Source organism: Loxodonta africana, chromosome 9 (assembly GCF_030014295.1).
Source record: "Loxodonta africana isolate mLoxAfr1 chromosome 9, mLoxAfr1.hap2, whole genome shotgun sequence".
Classification (NCBI taxonomy): Eukaryota; Metazoa; Chordata; class Mammalia; order Proboscidea; family Elephantidae; genus Loxodonta; species Loxodonta africana.
The window spans coordinates 33,181,320-33,202,044 of record NC_087350.1 but is presented as its reverse complement, the minus strand read 5'-3'; the positions used below and the strand labels follow the sequence as shown (position 1 = coordinate 33,202,044).

The 20,725-nt window shown below is 40.3% G+C and overlaps 1 pseudogene; it reads left to right on the top strand.

Moving 5' to 3' along the window:
- The first annotated feature begins 2,363 nt into the window (after positions 1-2,363).
- Positions 2,364-19,854, top strand: LOC100657232 (replication factor C subunit 5-like; annotated as a pseudogene).
- The last annotated feature ends 871 nt before the right edge of the window (positions 19,855-20,725 follow it).

The following is a 20,725-nucleotide window of genomic DNA, read 5'->3' as shown; positions in this document are numbered from 1 at the left end:
GGATAGAGAGAGTTGGAAGCTGGCAAAATTGTCACGAAAGGATAGACTGGAAGGGCTGACTCATTAGGGGGAGAGCAAGTGGGAGTACGGAGTAAGGTGTATATAAACTTATATGTGACAGTCTGACTTGATTTGTAAACACTCACTTGAAGCTCAATAAAAGTTAATAAAATTAAAAAAAAAAAAATGTGTACTGTTAATCATCCTCCCAACCTTCCCTGAAGGGATCTATGACCTTTTACAACAGTGATTGTTCACTGGGGAAAAGGAAATAATCAGACTTTTTAGGGATTACTGGACACTGCTTCTGAACTGACACTAATTCCAGGAGACCCAAAACATCACTGTGGCCCACCAATCAGAGTAGGGGAATATGGAGATTAGGTTATTAATGGAGCCTTAGCTTAGGTTCATCTCCATTGTGTCCCCAAACCCATCTGTAGTTATTTCCCCAGTTCCAGAATGCATAATTTGAATAGACGTACTCAGCAACTGCAGAACTCCCACACTGGGCCCCTGACATGAGGAGCAAAGGCTACTGTCCCTTTCGTTACTACATTTTTTTCTCCTTAATTTTTTTTGTTTGTTTTGATGGCATATGTTTCCAGTATTAGAATGCACACTTACTAATTGAGTATGTTTAAATTTTGGGTTGGGATATGGATTTAGAGAAATATAGCCTGGTAATACAAGCCACCAGTAAGACAAGTGGCACTCTGGTGCCACCAATCTGCAGCATGACAATATACCAATGAGAGCTAGATAAGTAATTTATCGGATGCCTTTCCATTAGGCTACATGGGGGAAACTTTGGTTTTCCAAATATGACACAGAAAAGCCAAAACAGACTCACCAGGGCTCCCTAAACATCACACAGGGAAGTCATAACTTTTCTTGCAAGCCTCATCTCACAGAAATAAAGGGGGAAAAAAAGGTAAAAGTCTGTAAAACTAACACATCCAAAAAGCATCACCTAATAAAATGCTCTTCCTACACAACAATGAGGGTCCAACTCTGATCTGTTGAGCTTCATGCATTTCAAAAAAGACCCACCATGACACTAAATGCATTAAAACCAGAATAACTTCTTCCCTCTGAGGTCCAGTGGCATAAAAAGTGACTGACATACCATGCATGCCAAAGGTAAAGAAAGAGTTAAGGTAAGAAAAGCCAAGTAGAAGCCATTAGAACTGCTCCTACTGAGGAAAACGGTAAACCAAAAGTAATACTGCATTCATGGAGGGATTACAGAGATTACTGCCACCCTCAGGGAATCAAAGGCTGCAGGGGTGGTTATACCCAGCACATCCTCATTCAACTCGGCTATTTGGCCTGTGCAAAAATGAGATGGATCTTGGAGAATGACAGTGGATTATTGTAAACTTAACCAGTTGGTGACTCCAAATGTTCCAGGTGTGGTTTCATTGCTGCAGCAAATTAATACATCTTCTGGTACCTGGTACACAGCTATTGATCTGGCTAATGCTTTTTTTCTCAATTCTGGTTTCAAATGAACACAAGAAGCAGTTTGCTTTCAGCTGGTAAGGCCAATAATACACCTTCACTGTCCTACCTCAGAGGTATATCAACTCTCTAGCCCTATGTCATCATTTAGTTCACAGGGACCTTGAATGCCTTTCCTTTCCACAAGACATCACACTGGTTGATTACATCATGCTGATTGGACCTAGTAAGGAAGAAGCATTAATGACAGTGTTAATGACTCTGGACTTATTGGCAAAACATTTGGGTGCTAGAGGTTGGAAAATTAATTGCACAAAAATTCAGGTGCCTTCCACCTCAGTGAAATTTCTAGAAGTCCAGTGGTGTGGGGCATGTTGACATATTCCTTCTAAAGTGAAGAATAAGTTGTTTCATCTGGCCCCTCAAATTAAAAAGGAGGCACAACACTTGGTGAACCTCTTTAGGTTTTGGAGACAACATATTCCTCATTTGGGTGTGCTACTCTGGCCTATTTATCAAGTGACTCAAAAAGCTGCTAGTTTTGAGTGGGGCCCAGAACAAGAGAAGGTTCTGCAACAGGTTCAGGCTGCTGTGCAAGCTGCTGTGCCACTTGGACCATATGATCCAGCTGATCTGATGGTTATTAAAGTGTCAGTGGCAGATACAGATGCTGTTTGGAGTCTTTGCTAGGCCCCAATTGGTGAATCACAGCACAGACCCTTAGGATTTTGGAGTAAAGCCCTGCCATCATCTGCAGATAACTAACTACTCTCCTTTTGAGAAACAGCTTTTGGCTTGTTACTGGGCCCTAGTACAGACTGAATGCTTAACTTGACCATCATGCGACCTGAGCATCATGAACTGGGTGTTATCTAACCCACAGAGTCATAAAGCCGAACATGCACAGTGGTACTCCATTATCAAATAGCAGTGGTATATACAAGATCGGGCCCGAGCAGGACCTGAAGGCACAAGTAAGTTATATAAGGAAGTGGTCCAAATGCCTGCAGACCCAAGTTCCATCACATTACCTTCAATCTCCTAGTCTGCACCCATGGCCTCATGGGGAGTTCCTTATGATCAGTTGACTAAGAAAGAGAAAATTGGTGCCTGTTTTACAGATGGTTCTGCACGATACGCAGGCACCACTCAAAAGTGGACAGTGGCAGCACTACAGCCCCTTTCTGGGTCATCCCTGAAGGGTGATGATGAAGGGAAATCCTCCCAGTGGGCAGAACTTTGAGCAGTGCACCTGGTTGTTCATTTTGCTTGGAAGGAGGAATGGCCAGATAAGCAACTGTACACTGATTCACGGGCTGTGGCCAATGGTTTGGCTGGATGGTCAGGGACTTGGAAGGAACATGATTGGAAAACTGGTGACCAGGTGGTATAGGGAAGAGGCATGTGCATAGACCTCTCTGCATGGGCCAAAAAAGTGAAGATATTTGTGTCTCATGTGAATGCTCACCAAAGTGTGACCTTGGCAGAAGAGGATTTTAACAATCAAGTAGTCAGGGTAACATGTTCTGTGGAAATGAGTCAGCATCTTTCCCCAGCCTCTCCTGTCATTGAACTAAATGACCATGGTGGCAGAGATGGAGGTTATGCATGGGCTCAGCAACACAGACTTTTGCTGACCAAGACTGATTTGGCTACAGCTACTTGTGAGTGCCCAATCTGCCGGTCACAGATACCAACACTGAGTCCCTGATATTGCACCATTCTTAGGGAAGATCCAACAACCTGGTGTCAGGTTGATTACATTGGACTTTTTCCATCATGGAAAGGGCAGCATTTTGTTCCTACTGGGATAGACACTTACTCTGGATATGAATTTGCCTTCCCTGCATGCAATGCTTCTACCAAAACTGCCATCCGTGGGACTTACAGAATGTCTTATCATGGTATCCTACACAGCATTGCCTTGGATCAATGAACTCACTTTACCTGGTCTTATCATGTTCCCCATCATCCTGAATCAGCTGGCTTGATACAGTGATGGAATGGCCTTCTAAACATACAATTATGGCACCAGCTAGGTGGCAATATCTTGCAGGGTTGGGCAATGTTCTCCAGGAGGCTATATATGCTCTAAACTGGCATCCCATGTATGCTGCTGTTTCTCTCATAGCCAAGATTCATAGGTCCAGGAATCAAGGGGTGGGAATAGGACTGACACTACTCACTATTACCTTTAGTGAACCACTTGCAAAATTTTTGCTTCCTGTCCTCATGACCTTATGCTCTGTGGGCCTGGAGGTCTTAGTTCCAAAGGGAAGAATGCTCCCACCTGGAGACACAACACTGATTCTTTGAAGTGAAAGTTTAGAATGCCACCGGGCCACTTTGGGGCCCTCATTCCTCTGGATGATCAGGCAAATAATGTAGTTACCATATTGGCTGGTATGATTGATCCTCATTACCGAGGGTAAGTCCATTGATATTACATAATGGAGGTGTAAAAGAATGTCCAGAATACAGGAGATCTCTTAGGACATCTCTCAGTACTACCATGCCCTATGATTCAAGTCAGCGGAAAACTACAGCAACCCAGTTCTGACATGACTACTAATGGCCTAGACCCTTCACAAATGAAGATTTGAGTCACCCCACCAAGCAAGGAACCACAACCAGCTGATGTGCTTTCTGAGGGCAAAGTGAATATAAAATGGGTGGTGGAAGAAGGTAGTTCTAAATACCAGCTACGACCACGTGACCAATTGCAGAAATGAGGATCGTAATGGTTTTTAGTATTTCTTCCTTGTTTTGTTCTACGTGTGTATGTGTCCTTGTTCTGTTATATGTGTGTATGTGTATATGGTTGTACACATGTTAGTTGTATCATGTTAGGCACAAATATGACTTTGTTATTGTCTTTACTGATAGATTATATATGGTTTAAGGAGATGTGTACAGGTGCCAAGTTGACAAGGGGTGGACTGTGATGGTTAAGGTTATATGTGAACTTGGCTAGACCATGATTCTCAGTGGTCTGGCAAATATTATGTAATTACTCTCCATTTTGTGATCTGATGTGAACAGCCAATCAATTGAAAGGTGAGTTTCCTTGGGAGTGTGGCCTGCATCCAATGTATATTGACGTCCTGACAAAGCTTACTGTATCTCGAACCTGCATCCAACTCATCATCCTCTGACCTCCGGTTCTTGGGACATGAGCCAGCAGCCTGCCATCTGACCTGCCAATTTTGGATTTGTCAATCCTTGCAACCGTTTGAGTCAGGAGAAGCCTCCAGCCTAATGCCTGACTCATAGATTTGGAACTTGCCAGCGTCTACAACTGGATGAGTTATTTTCTTGAAATAAATCTCTCTCTTTTTTTATCTATATGCTTCACTGGTTTTGCTCCTCTAGAGAACCCAGCTTAAGACAGAGGGAGTGAGTTTTACTGCCTAGGTGAGTGGCATTAGCTGATCTGGTTTTACACATTCTTTCCAGGGACAAATTGTTTATATCCTGACGTTTTGTTTCCTGGAAATGCATGTTGATCCTGCCATTCCTGGCCTGAGATGAGTGCCTACATGTCTGAAAATTTCTATCTGTAGTTCTAATGCAAGACATCTAACCACGAGAAATTCTTGCCCTTGTGAACATCATCTAAAGGGCAACATGGTGCAATAAGAAGAACTTGAGGTTTGAATCCCATCTGTGAAATTTACTACCTCAATCATTTCAATGGTTATAATTCATTGAGTATTCATAGTCTGACACTGACCATCAAAATAACTTTATGCAGCAGGTCCTGATCCCCACCCTCATTTTACCAGTTAAGAAACTGAGGCTCAGAGAATCAATTTTCTACCCAAGGTCACAAATTAGCTCATGATTGTGTCAGGAATGGAACTCAAGGCAATTAAACTCCAGCCCCAGCTCTTAACTTCAGTGTTATACTGCTTTGCAAAGTTCCTTAGCCATCTATTTCCCAGTTTTCCCATCTTAAAAACAGAATTAATAATGCTTTACCTATTGGGTTTTGACGTATTGGTTTTGAGGTAGCAGCCCAATAAATATCAGCTCTTTTTACGTGAAATTGTGGAACTTCATCAAGCTAGATCAATCTGAATTAAGACCTTTGATAGGTACATTAGGCTATGTAATACCCTAAATTTCATCCTCTGTTTTTCCAATTAATTACTGGCTTCCCGGTGACCCAGGTGCTGGGTGGATACAGAATTGGGTCTCCAGCAGAGAGCAAGATTTGGAGATGCCTTCATTGGTCCTTGCCAGTTTAAACACATTTGCTGTGAATGATTGAGGACTTTTCAAGAGAACACTTCTCACATTTTATTGACAATAGCTTTTTTCCTTTACAAATAGAAACAATTGTGTAAATTTACATACGTATCAACCTGAGATGGGTTAGCTGTGTATTAACTGCTGGTGAAGAAAACTGAAGTCTAGAAAGGGAAACTGTCTTCAGTTTCACAAAGGAGAGGAAATCTTACTCCTGCTTCCCACTGAGAAAAAGAAAGGACACAGAAAGTACTAATGACCTACAGCCACATTGCTGAGTTCCTTCCTCTTTTCACAACAAACCATCAACATCCAGTGACAATATTATGATGTTGATTTTTTGTTTTTAAAGCTGGTTCAGGCATCATCAATTTTCATTACTTTCTTCTCCCCACCCCCATTCTTCAAATGTGGTGAAATAAGGCCATTGAATGCGTACTTTTTGATGAATCATTGCCTCTTGATCCTCTCCTTACCATTCAAATAAGACACCGTAGAGCCATTTCCATGGGTTCAGACATACTGGATTGAGAGACTTGAGTTCTAGTGTCAGCAATTCTCTTTCTGCCTGTCAGATAATGGGGAAACTACAGAACTTCGCTGAGTTTTAATTTCCTTATTTGCAAGCATTCTTTCCACAAACATTTATCAAACATTCTTTACGTAACAAGGAGCCCTGGTAGTGCAATGGTTAAGCGCTTGGCTGCTAACCCAAAGGTTGGCAGTTCGAACCCATCAACAGCTCCACGGGAGAAAAGACCCAGTGATTGTTTCCATAAAGATTATAGCCTAGGAAACCCCCTGGGGAAGTTCAGCTCTGTCATATAGGGTTGCTATGAGTCAGAATCAACTTGAAGGCACAAAACAACAAAACCTAATGTAACACACACTCTGTTGGGAGTTGTGCAATGAAGATAATAATGCCTGCTGCCCTGTTTATCCACGAAAGTTTTGCGAGATGAAGTGCTCAAATGCTCCATCCAACTCCAAATGTCAGTAAAGGTCACATGAATGAAAGCCCTTTGTAAACTGTTAAGTTCACTACAAATATTAGTGATGGTGATGGCAATGAGGAGGAGGAAGAGGAGAATCCTGAAGAACAGTCACTCCCCTATGCTTATGAAAGTGTTGATGCTGCCCTTCTGGACTCGCTGAACATTTCAGAGAGTGTCAGAAAGCCTTCATGGGCACGGAAGTGAGATACAAAATGAGAGTTCTGCCTTGATGTAATAGAACGTTGCTTCTTGGAGCCTACAGTATATATGTACAATTGACTTTGAGTTCTCAGAGATCAGCTTCTTCAGAGCGCTCTATGACATGCAACAGCGACCTTTCTCTTAATACATTTTACACAGAAGGTCCCAGGCCATGTTAGAAATTAAGATGTGTAAGGGACTACTGAATTGTTTGTAATTTTCTAGGCTGCCCAGTGATATTTACAGGTTGAAAATCTTTCATTACATCTCACCGGAATAACAATCCCAGAACTGATTATTTGCCCCCTATATGGAGTGTTATTTGGAATTCATTGAGTACCCTGTGCCATAAAAGATAAAAATGAAACACTTGATGGCCACTACTACTACTTTGTCTCTTGAATCAATAAGATCAAAATCTAGGGTTTAGAGAATATTCTTTTGTATATATGTAAATGCTATGAATGTTGTTAGGTGCTGTTGAGTCAATGTTGACTCATAGCGACCCCATGTGACAGGGTAGAACTTCTCCATAGGGTTTTCTAGACTGTAATCTTTACAGGGAGTCCTGGTGGCACCATGGTTAAAGTGCTTGACCAGCTAACTGAAAGGTTGGTGGTTCCAACCCACCAGCTGCTCCACAGGGGAAAGATGTGGCAGTCTGCCTCTATGAAGATTATAGCCTTGGGGACCCTATGGGGCAGTTCTACTCTGTCCTATAGGGTCGCTATGATTTGGAATTGACTCAAGGGCAACAGGTGTGCATAATCTTTACAGAAGCAGATCACCAGGTCTTTCTCTCACAGAGTTGCTGGGTAGGTTTAAGCCGCCAATCTCTCGGTTAGCTGCGAGTGAGTGCTTAACTGTTGCACCACCAGGGCTCTTTATGCTACTTATTTACTTTCTAAAAGGAATCTCAAAGTCATTAAATTCTATTACTATTATTCTTCAGCTAAACATAATTAAGATCCCTGAATTTCTACATTAAACAACTCACGGAGCCCTGGTGGCACAGTGGTTAAGAGCTCAGCTGCTAACCAATAGGTCAGAAGTTCGAATCCACCAGCTGCTCCTTGGAAACCCTATGGGACAGTTCTACTGTATCCTATAGGGTCATGATGAGTCAGAATCGACTCGGCAGCAATGGACATATATGAGTACATATGTTATATTGTGATTCACATTAAAGTTAAGATTTAGGACCCTACAGCCAAATATCCGTTCTGCTTTTTTTTTGTAGTGATGTGTCATTACAAATACAATCTGTCTGGCTAGGAATCCAAAATAAGAGTTAATTCAAAACTATTTGGACACACACAAATCAAAAGGGTTAATGTCATGTATGTGTTTGTTTCCTGTTGCTGTTGTAGCAAATTACCACAAACTTAGTGGCCAAGAACAACACAAATTTCTGGATGTTCGAAGTCCAAAATTGTTTCACCGAGCTAAGTCAAGGTGTCAACAGGTCTGGTTCCTTCTGTAGGTTCTGAGGGGAGAATTCATTTCCTGCCTTATTCAGCTTCTATTGGCCGGCTGTATCCCTTGGCTTGTGGCTCCTTCCTTCATCTTCGAAGTCTGCTTCCGTCATCACATCACCTTCTTTTCTATAGACAAATTCCCCTCTGTTCGGTCCCCTGTGATAAAAATGCTCACGATAACACCTAAGGCTGCCTGGATAATCAAGAGTAATCTCCCTATCTCAAGGCCCTTAATTTAATCATATCTGCAAAGTCCCTTTTTCTGTCTAAGGTATCAACCACAGGTTCCAGGGGTTAGATGTGGACATCTTGGAGGGCCGTTTTACTGTCTTTCACACAAGATGTTGTTGTTGTTATTTATTGCTGTCAAATCGGCTCCTACTCACTGCAATCCTATGTACAACAGAAGGAAACATTGCCCAGTCCTGCACCATCTTTACAATTGTTAGTATGCTCAAGTCCACTGTTGCGGCCACTGTATATTTTGAGTGCCTTCTAACCTAGGGGCTCATCTTCCAGCACTGTATAGGATAATATTCTGTTGTGATCCTTAGGTTTTTCATTGGTTAATTTTTGGAAGTAGATCACCAGGCCTTTCTTCCTGGTCTGTCTTAGTTCAAAAGCCCCATTGAAACCTGTCCACCATGGATGATTCTGCTGGTATTTGAAATACCGGTAGCATAGCTTCTAGCAGCATAGCAACATACAAACCACTACAGTACAATAAACTGACAGGTAAGTCATCCATTAATTTGGGTTAGACGACCTCACCCAGATTTCCTATTATATGGAAATGATAAGACAACTTCTCATTTCATGTTTTGATTTGTTCATCACAGTGAGCTTCAACTAGAACAGTTAGCAGCCAAGATTATGAGGCCGGAACGAGTAGAATAAAATAGAAAGTAACAACTGAAATGTCTCACTATACAACCCTCAGACTAATTGAGGACAAGATGATTTTATATTCACAAGGATCTGTTGCTTGTCCTCAATCTCCATCTCTTTAATTAAAGAGACACTCGAAGCCAATGGGAGCCATCCTTGTGTTGAAAAGCCTCAGAAGGAAATGAAAGATATTCAGTGGGGATGTATCAGTTCTTTGTCCAAGTGGTTGCTCCTGGAAAAAAAAAAAAACTTTTTTTTTCTTTCAGTTTTTGATAGTAGCATAATATGAAAAATCAAGTCAGAAATCTGATTCAGAACAATTACCTTAGAAAAGAAGCTAAATTTTCCAGGAATAACTAATTCCTGGAATTTGAAATGAGTCCTCAAATATCTAAACCAAGTGGGTATAATCTGACTAGTCTCTAAAACCAAACCCATTGCCATCCAGTCAATTCTCTGTTGGACATAAAAGAACTGCCCCCATAGGGTTTCCAAGGAGCAGGCTGGTGGATTCCAACTGCCCACCTTTTGGTTAGCAGCCTGAGCTCTTAACCACTCCACACCAGAGCTCCAAATAGTCCTATAAGGTGTTTTTGAAAGGGCCCTTTACAACCTGATTTTAGGTGAACAATAGAGATATTTAGATTTGGTAGGAAAATGCAGACCAGTGACAAGAGAGGTCTTCATTTGACCTTTGAAATAAGGATTACAAGAGAGGGAGAGTTTGATTCTTCCAACATTTAGAATCTGATCCCTTAAGAAAAGAAAAAAAAATCTGACCTTAACAATAGGTCCACCCCTAAGTATTGATATGCAAGAACCAGCATAGAAAGGGAAAGACAGGTGGGGGATCGTGGTCCTCACTTGAAAGAAAAGGCAAAGGTTTAGAGTGCCTGGCAAGAGGATCTTCACGTTTCCACTTTTAAAGAAGAGAAGCTCAGGCGGTGTTCTTGTTTTGTTTTGTTTTCTTTTGTTTACCTAATTATTTGAAAGAGCTGACTCTCCGTGGTTGATATTAAAAATAGATTTCAGGAGTTTAGGTAATAATACCTGGGTGTCTAGTAGCTCCTTTTCAAACCATGTAACACAGAGCCGACATGTGTTGGAAATCAGACAAGCTTTAACTTTTATAAAATTGCACAGGAGGCTATTTTATCTGCAAGAGGCTATATGACATGCGCTCAAGTAATACGGATCAGCTCATTTAAAACTAACATAAAGCCCCTGTTTCTACTGTTTTCCTTACTAAGCATATGGAAGAAAATGTTTTTAATTTCAAATAGTATTATTATTTTTTTATTCTCAAATCATCTTATGTATCCTTTTCAATCCAAACCTACTGTTGTCAAGTTGATTCTGACTCACAGCGACCCTATCGGACAGAGGAGAACTGCCCCATAGAGTTTCCAAGGGGCACCTGGTGGATTTGAACAGCTGACATTTTGGTTAGCAACCATTGTGCTTAACCACTACACCACCAGGTTTTCCTTCTTTCCAATAAGAAAAAAAAAAAAACTATAGTAGCATGGAAAGGTGCACTTGTCTCAATAGTTGTGTTCCTGAAATACAAATTACATCTTCTATAACTCAACCTGAAATTTAATACTCTCAGACTCACCACTATGTAAAGAAACTAGTATGTGTGTGCCTAAAGCAGAGCATATATAGATTACGCATTATGTTCAATAACAGAAAAATTGAGCCATAAGGAGGCGGAAAACCACAGCAGACAATAGTAGCATTGAGAACAGACACCAGACTTTTGACTTCCAGCCAGGACTGGGAAAAACATACCAACTTCCCTCCCTGAAGCAGAGCCATTCTCTATTAAGATTATTGACTGTAGATTTAAAATCTAAAAAATCCAAAGGAAAAAAGAGGCTTTTAACCTTCTAATGTATTGTTGCAAGCACACGCTACCTGGAAATTTATTTCAGTTATGTACTTTGTTGTGTCTTACGTTGACCCATTGATATGGATGGGTTTTGTTTTTATTATTCAATTGAGTCTCACCCAACTCTTCTCATTGACAGTCAGGGAAATCATCTATCCTGGATAGAACGTTTAGATTTGCTCGTTGTTACCTTAAGGATTAACTCTGTACTTGGGGAGTCTTTGGGCAGCATCAAACCTACCCTACAGAGTTCTGTGATTTAATTTCACTTACGCATTTAAAGGGCTTACAGCTATCTTCACACTTAAATGAGGATTTACTGAGATGCTGGCCTCTCTGGTGGCAGAGATAATTCCCCAACCAGGAGGACTTCTGTGTTCCCAGGAGGAAATGGTTTGACCAAGGAGGATGAAATTAGTACACACAGACAAAACCATACCATCTGAGACTTTCAGAAAATGCCGATCCGGAGGGAAATCTCAGAGCATAAATTACTTTCTTTTTTTTTTTTTTTCCTTCTTTCCCTCTCCTGCCCCCATCTTAGTTGGAGAGATTTGTGTTCTTTCACATGCACAGCTGTGGAGTCTCCAGGGAATTTCTTGCTCTTTTTCATTTTTGCATATCTGCCAAAAACCAAAATCTAAGCACCAAATGTAAGATCATATGCTCCACATGTGATGCGGGTGGATTTTCCAAAGAATGCTAGACAAGGAACTGAGTAAAACCCAAGGTGGAGATTCTAACAGTGAGGCTGCACCACGGGTGGCATGATGGAGGGGAAAAACAGCCAAACAAGTGGGGATCACTGGCTCTGTTTTGTGGTCGTTGTCTTTGTTGTCTGTTTGTTTTGTTCTTGCTCTGGTGCTAGCCATTTGTCTGAACTTGGCTAAATTACTGAGTATTTTGCTGTCTCCGTTACATTGGTGAAGTACATATTTGTTGCACGAATGAATCAGTGAACAAACCTGAGATTAGTCTTTGCCCTTCTTGTAATCAGTTGTAATTAGGACCTGGTCTTTAGTCCTTTACCTCTTTGTCTGAGACTTTAGCTCTGAGGTCCATTCTGGTTCCAAATGTTAATAGGTAACACTTACAGACCCCTTACTAGGGACTGGGCACTGTTCTAAGCACTTCCATGGACCAATTATTTTAATTTTCACAATGCCCTTAGGAAACAGATAATAGTATTATCCACATTTAACAGACAAGGAAATTGATACACAGGTTAAATGACTTATCCAATGTCATATAGCTAGAAGCGGCAGAACTAGGATTCAACTAGAAAGACTGACTCCGAAGTCCAAGTTTTAAAGTTAATCCCATGCTGCCCCTCTAAAATTCTACGGAAAAAAAGTGAAGAAGAGCATTTCTAGGTACTACAGCAAACTAGGCCTCACCAAGATGGAAACGATTTATTTTTATTAACTAGTAATGCATGGAACCCTGGTGCTGCAGCGGTTGAGAGCTTGACTGCTAACCAAAAGGCCTGCAATTCGAATCCACCAGCCGCTCCTTGGAAACCCTATGGGGCTATCCTACTCTGTCCTATAGAGTTGCTCTTAGTCCGAAATGACAACAGGTTTGGTTTGGTAGTAATGCCTAGCCCATATCCTGAAACTCCATCCTGTCCTTAATATTCACGCCTTTCCAAAAATTAATCCATCTTTGGTAGCTCATCCTTTATGTCATCTCTGAGCCTATCCCATCCCGGACTCTTATCCTGGGTCTTTTGTTGTGGCTTGGAGATGATAGGAAAGAAGGCATTGTCCATCATTTGGAAATAAATAAATATGTTGGAAATAATAGAATAAAAAGCAAGTCGAGTGTTGTGCTTTGGGGAATGCATAGAAATGTTCCAAATGTCTAACGAAAATGCAAATCTATGTATACTATATGTCTTAGTCATCTAGTGCTGCTATAACAGAAATACCACAAGTGGATGGCTTTAACAAAGAGAAGTTTATTCTCTCACAGTCCAGTAGGCTAGACGTCCAAACTCCGGCACCGGCTCCAAGGGAAGGCTTTCTCTGTCAGCTCTGGAGGAAGGTCCTTGTCATCAATTTTCCGTTGGTCTGGGGGCATCTCAGCGCAGGAACCTCAGGTTCAAAGGACGTGCTCTGCCCCCAACGATTTCTTGGTGGTATGAGGTTCTCAACTCTCTGCTTGCTTCTTTTTCCTTTTGTCTCTTGTAAGACAAAAGGTGGTACAGGCCACACCCCAGGGAAATTCCCTTTACATTGGATTAGGGATGTGGCCTGAGCAAAGGTGTTATATGTCACCCTAATCCTCTTTAACCACAGACAAAGATTATGATTTTAGTACATAGGAAACTCACAAAATGGAGGACAACCACACATGGCCTAACGAAATTGACACATATTTTTGGGGAACATAATTCAATCCATTACACTATGCAAATCTAATAGTAAACAGAGGACACATTTTAATTGGAGTAATTAGCAGGGTTTATTTATAAAGAGACTATTTGTGTGGGGTTTAAGGAAACCGTAAGGAAAAATACATTAGCCTGGGGTTAGTAGCAATAGGGCTGTTACCTCATCTAGGTCTGAAGGGGAAGAAGTGGTTACCAGAACTAAGATGAAGAGAGTTGTGTTGAGGAAGCACTTTTGGGGGCACAGTGATCTTCAATAAAGGGCTCAGCCAGCCTGAGACCACCCGTCAGGGAGAGGACTAGGAGATTAAACATCCTGACCTCGCCTTTCTCCCTCGTCTGATTTCCTGCCATGGTTCCCCACTGGCCACACCCAACAGGAAGCCATAGGCAAGAAAAAAAAAAAAAAAGCAAGGGAGGCTATGTAATCCACACAGGTGAGCCTCCTGGGGAAGGACGAAGGGTGGAAAAGAATGGAGAGTGTAGGGAGGAAAAAACGAAGATACCTGCAGACTGGTATTCACCAGAGAGCTGCTGTGTGTCCAGTCAGCGTTAGACTTAGCCAGAAAAAAAATTTTGAAGTCTGATAGGTGCCCCAACTCCCTGACCACCCCCACTGGTTTTCTTTTTCATCATCTTTTATCCAGCAAAGTCTAGTTTGTAAGTAATTTTGAAACAATTTCTTCTTTTGTGCTCTAGTCTAGGACCTAAGAGTACAAATTTTATAGTATTCCTAGGAACATTGTTTGAGGCCCTGGTGGCACAGTGGTTAAGCATTCGCCTGCTAACCAAGAGGACAGCAGTTCAAACCCACCAGCTGCTCCTTGGAAACCCTATGGGGCAGCTCTATTCTGTCCTACAGGGTCCCCATGAGTCGGAATCCACTCGACGGCAACTAGTTAGTTTTAAGAACATTGTATAAAATTTTCAGTGAACCAATGAATCAATTTTCAATGAACCAATGTGACTCTGTTGGAGGGTTTGACCATCTCTCCAACAGACCCTTCACTGAGTTGCAGAATATAGTCAATCAATAGTTTTCTCATATAAGTACTGAGAGCTTTCAAAGAGAAAGAACCAATGCTGTGTATTCATGTAGCACCCACCAGCAAAGCCCCTAGCAGCTTCATATCCTTTCCATTCAAAACATCTTTAAATGCTGGTAGGAATACAAAATGGTATAGCCACTGTAGAAAACAGTTTGAACATAGAACTGCCATATGACCCAGCAATCTCAATCTTAGGTATATACCCAAAAGATTTCAAAGCAGAAACACAAACAGAAACCTGTACATCAGTGTTCATTGCAGCGGTATTCACAATAGCCAAAAGGTGGAAACAACCTAAATGTCCGTCAACAGATGAAAAGATAAACAAAATGTGGCATATACGATGAAAACTGTGAGAGCCGGAACTTGATGGGACTGCCTTGCTTTTCTGGGTCTCCTAAGTTTTCTGTCTTTAACAAGGTACAGTCTTACCGCTTTTCTACCTTTCATTTTAGTGGAGAATGTATGAGTTTTTCTTCTCTGACAGGTTGCTGCCTTTTACAGTTACTGGCTCTCACAGGTTTTACTGTACATACCATGGAATATTTTTTACCATGGAATATTACTCAGCCATAAAGAAAAATGAAGTCCTGATACATGCTATAACATGGATGAACCCTGAAAACATTATGCTGTGTGCAATGAGCCAGATACAAAAGGACAAATACTGTATGATCTCACTTACATGAAATAGGCAAATATATAGAAACCAAAGGTTATTAGTGGTTACTGTAGGTGGGAGGGAGAGGAGAAGGGAAAGTTAGTATTTAGGAGGCACTGAGTTTCTGTTGGTGGCGCAGTGGTTAAGAGCTTAGCCGATAAGCAAAAGGCCAGCAGTTTGAATACACCAGCCACTACTTGTAAACCCTACGGGGCAGTTTTACTCTGTTGTATAGGGTCAAAAAAAAAAAAAAAATTTTTTTTTTATAGGGTCAATATGAGTCGGAATTGACTCGACGGCAGTGGGCTTGGTTTTATATGGTCACTGTGAGTCAGAATTGCCTTGGCAGCAATGGGTTCGGTTTTGGTTTTGAGTTTCTGTTAATGGAAATACAATGATTTGGAAAAGATTAGTGATACCACATGTACAACAAGCGAAGTGTAATCAACGTCACTGAGTTATACATGTAGAAATTGTTGAATTAACAGATGTTTATTATGTATACTTGTACCACAATAAAAAAATAGTGATTTAAAAAAAAAAACGGCTAATTTTTCTCCTTGTATAAAATATCTTAAGTTTGACAACCATGAGTCATTAACAAGACACTATCAGAGACTGCCATTGATAATACAGTTTTGTTTTTTTCAGAAAGCACTCCATTACACTTGTCATTTGAAAATGAAAGCCACATTTTTGTGTGACGTACAAAACAAATTGCAGCAGACAAATAAAGGCATGGGGCAGCTGATGCCTTCAACTGGGTTCCTGTAATTCCTTATTATTTTGTTTCACTTTCTTTTGTTTTTTCTTTTTAAACAGATTTAATTCAAACTCTGCAGTTCAATCAAAAGAAATAAAGAAATTTAGATGTCAAAAAGCAAAGAGACAACCATTTGGAACCGCAAGTGCCCTAGTTTTGCTGGGAAGGTTTTAAATGGCCTGAGTTTTTGCTGTCTTTCCCATGGATTGTAGTTCACAGAGCAGCAAACAAGCACAAAGTGGCAGAGAGAAGCATACAGTAAAAATATGACCAGCAGTAAGTATACCAAATGCTAAGGGATTTTTTTTTAATCGGGAAGGAATTTTAAGGCAATGCAAATAATTCAAATTCATCCAATTGCTGGATAAAATGCACTATGGTTTTTCAAAACTGCTCTCAATTATTAGCCCGCTGAAGTTTTGAAAATACCTGTTGATCTGAGCAGAAGAAGCACCTGAAGCCTTGAGGCATAGTTGCTTTCTGAAGAAAAAACACTTTAATATTTCATATGGGAGGAATTTTTCAAGGTGCATATCAAAACCAGGGAGAGAGCTCACACTTAACCTGAAGTATTGGTCTTCCGGGTTCCATTGGAGCAAGGGTGTCTGGCAAATTCTCCATATTACGCACTTGCTTTTCTGGTGAGCAAAAGCACAGCACTCTGAAAGATAATGAGATCTCCAAATCTGGAAGCTAAAAGAAAATATGATAATAATAGTGGTTGCTAACATTTTTAAGTGCTTACTACAGAGTCTCCATGAGTCGGAATTTTTTTTTTTTTTTTTGGTTTTGTGTGTCAGGCACTGTATTAAGCATTTTATCTGGATTATCAGAAAATTTCTTAATCACCTCAACTCTTTGAGATGGGTGCTCATCCTCTGTTTTACAGAGCGGCAAACGGGGGTTAGAGAAGTTACGTTACTAAACAAATGTTGTACAGCTAGTATGTGTTAAAGGGTTTGAACACATTATGTTTTTAAAATTCTCTCCTAATCTAAGACAAATTCCCTTAGCATTTGGTATATTTCCTGCTGCTCTTGTTTTTACTGTGTACTTGTCCCATAGAGGTAGTTATCATTATATAGTAATAATAATAATAATTTAAAAAGATATATTTTTCCTCTGAACATTACACATTTTGTTGGCTACCACTACATAATCTTCATGGCCACTGAACTAGGTAGAATAATGTCCCCCAAAAGGTGTTCATTTCCTAATCCACGAACCTGGAGGTGGAGAGATTATCCTGGATTATCCGGATGGACCTAATCTAATCCCATGGATCCTTAAACGTGGAAAATCTTTCCCACCTGGGGTCAGAGGAAGATGTGATTACAGAAGAAAGGTCAGAGAGATGCAAGTCTGCTGACTTTGAAGATGGAGGGAGAGGCCACAAGCTAAGGGATGTATATGGCTTCTAGGAGCTGGAAAAGGCAAGATAATTGATTTCTGCTTTAGAGCCTCTAGAAAGGAACACAATCCTGCTGACACCTTGATTTTTAACCCAGCGAAACCCAGGTCAGACTGCTAACCTACAGAACTGTAACATAATATATTTGTGTTGTTTTAAGCAACTTTGTGGTAATTTGTTACAGCAATAACAGAAAACAAATATAGCTAATATAGCCATAATTTCTATGATAAAATATCGTACTTAGATAATATTCCATCATTTACTATAACAAGTGCCACATGGTTGGCTATTTAGGTTCTTTCTTCTAATTGTTTTCTCTTATGAGCCTTACATGTATCAATGTGTCATGTATCAATGTATTACATGTATTTGGCCTTATCCATATCTATCTCTATCTCACTTAGGAAGTTGCACAGCACAGAGTAAGCACTCTGTAAAATTTAGCTGCTGTTATTACCTCCTTGGAATAGAACCTCAGAAGTGGGATAATTGAGCCAAGAGATACAAACGTTTTGTTACAAGTTTCTTGATACGTATTATTAATTTTCTTCTCAAAAGAGATTGAACCAATTGCTGCTGTCTTTTACTTTCAAGATGACAAAAATTACAAAGAATAATAATAACTTTGGGGGTGGTGGTGTTCGTAGATGTCCTATTGGCTATGGGAAAAATGGGACTCATGGGAGGCTTAGTGTTGGAATAATAATTTGAATTTGGAAGACAGGATACAGAGAAAAGGAATAAGAGATATTTAGACTTTCTTGAAGGGGGAGAACTTTGACTAATTGACGTTATTTATATTTCTGTTTGGCAACAAGAGAAGAGCGATTCACCACTTTCTTTCTTTCTGTAATATGTCCAAACATGGGAAAGTTTTTATTACTGGCATTGTATTATTTAGGCTATGTTCTGGTGTCATGTAAAATTCCTAGTGAGCTAGACTGAACAACTTAGCAGGGCGTACTTCAAAATTAAAAATGGAATAAGTAGCTAACTCTAGTATAGTTTAATCTTATGGTTACCTTCATTTATGTCCTATTTTGACAGATGTTTCTAGAGCCAGTCTCTGAAGTGCCCTTCTGATTGTATCCTGGTGGATAGGCAAGAGCTGTGATAAATATTGGGGTAGTGATCGCAGAAAAGTGGAGGCAGGACTTCTCTGAAGACACAGTAATCTCCTCCTTCAAGGTGGACAGCCACATATTGGTTGACTAGATGCATGATCTTCAACTCCAATAAGTTTTAGCTATTAGTAATTAATTGTGACTTGAGGGAATATTCCATAGCCGTTAAAATTATTATGTATATTTCTTTGTTATATAAAAAAAATTTTTTTTTTCTTATAGGTGCTCATAATATGTTGGTAGAAAAAGTAGACAATAGGACAGTATAAGTGTACTATCCAACTTTTATTTGGAAAAATTTGGAAGGATATGTACCAAAATATTTACAATGGCAACTCTGAGTGGGAGGCTTTCAGGAGAAGTTTTTTTTTTTTGTTTGTTTGTTTGCTTATCGATATTATTTTTTTTTCCTACCATGGGTGTGAACTACTTATGATATAAAAAATAGTATAGATTTTTAATAGTATAACAAACACTAATGTGAAGGTTCTGGAGTCAGATTTCTACTAGTAGCTCTGCAGATACTTTGGGGGCATAACAATCCTCTTGGAGCCACTTAGAGCTGGCCACCCTCATGGTGATCAAAAGTAGGAGTCTGGCCAGGGTTGAAAGATACCAGTCACATTTCTTGTCAGGACATCCTGAGTATGATTAAAAAAATTTTCATTGAAGACTGACTGTCACATCTGCTTCTTTATAATCCCCCAGGTACAGGAAAGAGACTATACTAGTCTGTGTTAAACAACTGGGCAAAGATAAGGAATTCATCTCCATGGTCTGGGAGTAATAGATATCATTTTGGGACCAATTCTGAACTTTGCTAGCACAAGGCAATGCTTAAGAAAGGCTTTAACTTAGTGGTCCTGGAAAAAGCTATACCATGACTCAAGACTCTCAGGATGCCTGGAGTAGTGTGACTGAGAAATACGTGGAGAATACCATATTTTGCCTCGTCTCTATCTGTCAAAGATCATCCCTGCATTGCAGTCCTGGTGTATGAGGTTGCAAGTTAGTCCTCTGACTCTGGAACCCATGGTTCCCTGTGTGAGACATGTCCTAGAAGAAGAGAAAGTTGACATACGTGAAGATGAATTGAAAGCACTTGTAACTCTATCCCATAGAGATATGTGAAGGGCTCTGAATGTCTTGCAGAGCACCAATATGGTTTTTGGGAAGGGGACAGAAGAGACTGTGTACATATGTACAGGACACTCCCTCAAGTCTGACATCACCAAATTCTAGACTGGATGTTAGGTCAACACCTCACCACAGCTGTCTAAGTTATCTAGAGCTCCTATAACAGAAATACTACAAGTGGGTGATGTTAACAAACAGAAATTTATTTTCTCATAATTTAGGAGGCTAGAAATTTGAATTCAGGGCATTGGCTCTAGGGGAACACTTTCTTGCTCTGTTGGCTCTGGGGGAAGGTCCCTGTCTCTTTTCAGCTTCTGTTCCTTGGTACCTTGGCGATCTTCATGTGGCTTATGCCTTCCCCTCTGTGCTTGTTTCTCTGTACCTAATCTGCTCTTTTTATATCTCAGAGATGATTGGTTTAAGACAATGATAGGACCTCATTAACATAACAAAGAAAACTCTATTCCCAAGTGGGATTACATCCATAAGTATAGGGGTTAGGATTTACAGCACATATTTTTGGGGCATACGATTCAAACTATAACAACAGCCTGTAGAAGAGAGATCACATCCCCATCCCTCAACCATTCACTGTGTCCAGGAAGAGTCAAGCTTTTCATTGGCTAGGCTTAGGTCACCTGACCACCCTTGAGCTGGTGCCCTGACTTTGCACTTCTAGCCTCCTTATCCATGAGAAAATAAGTTTCTGTTTGTTCAAGCCACCCACTTGCAGATAACTAAGACAGGAAGGGATGCTGGAAGAATTTTCAGGAAGCTCATGGAAAATGATTAAAATCGCAGGTAAACTTGATCTAAGCTATTGAAAAACCACAATTTCCTTCCTGTCTATGGACTCTACCTTTCAATTTGTTCATATGAGTTCACTTCTCTTCAATGAGTAATAATTATAATAATAGTTATTAAAATTCTGGAGTTACTCTTTGCTAGGGACTGTGCTAGTAATGTTACATGCATTATTGATAGGTCTTACCCTCACAGGACTGTTGAGGTAGG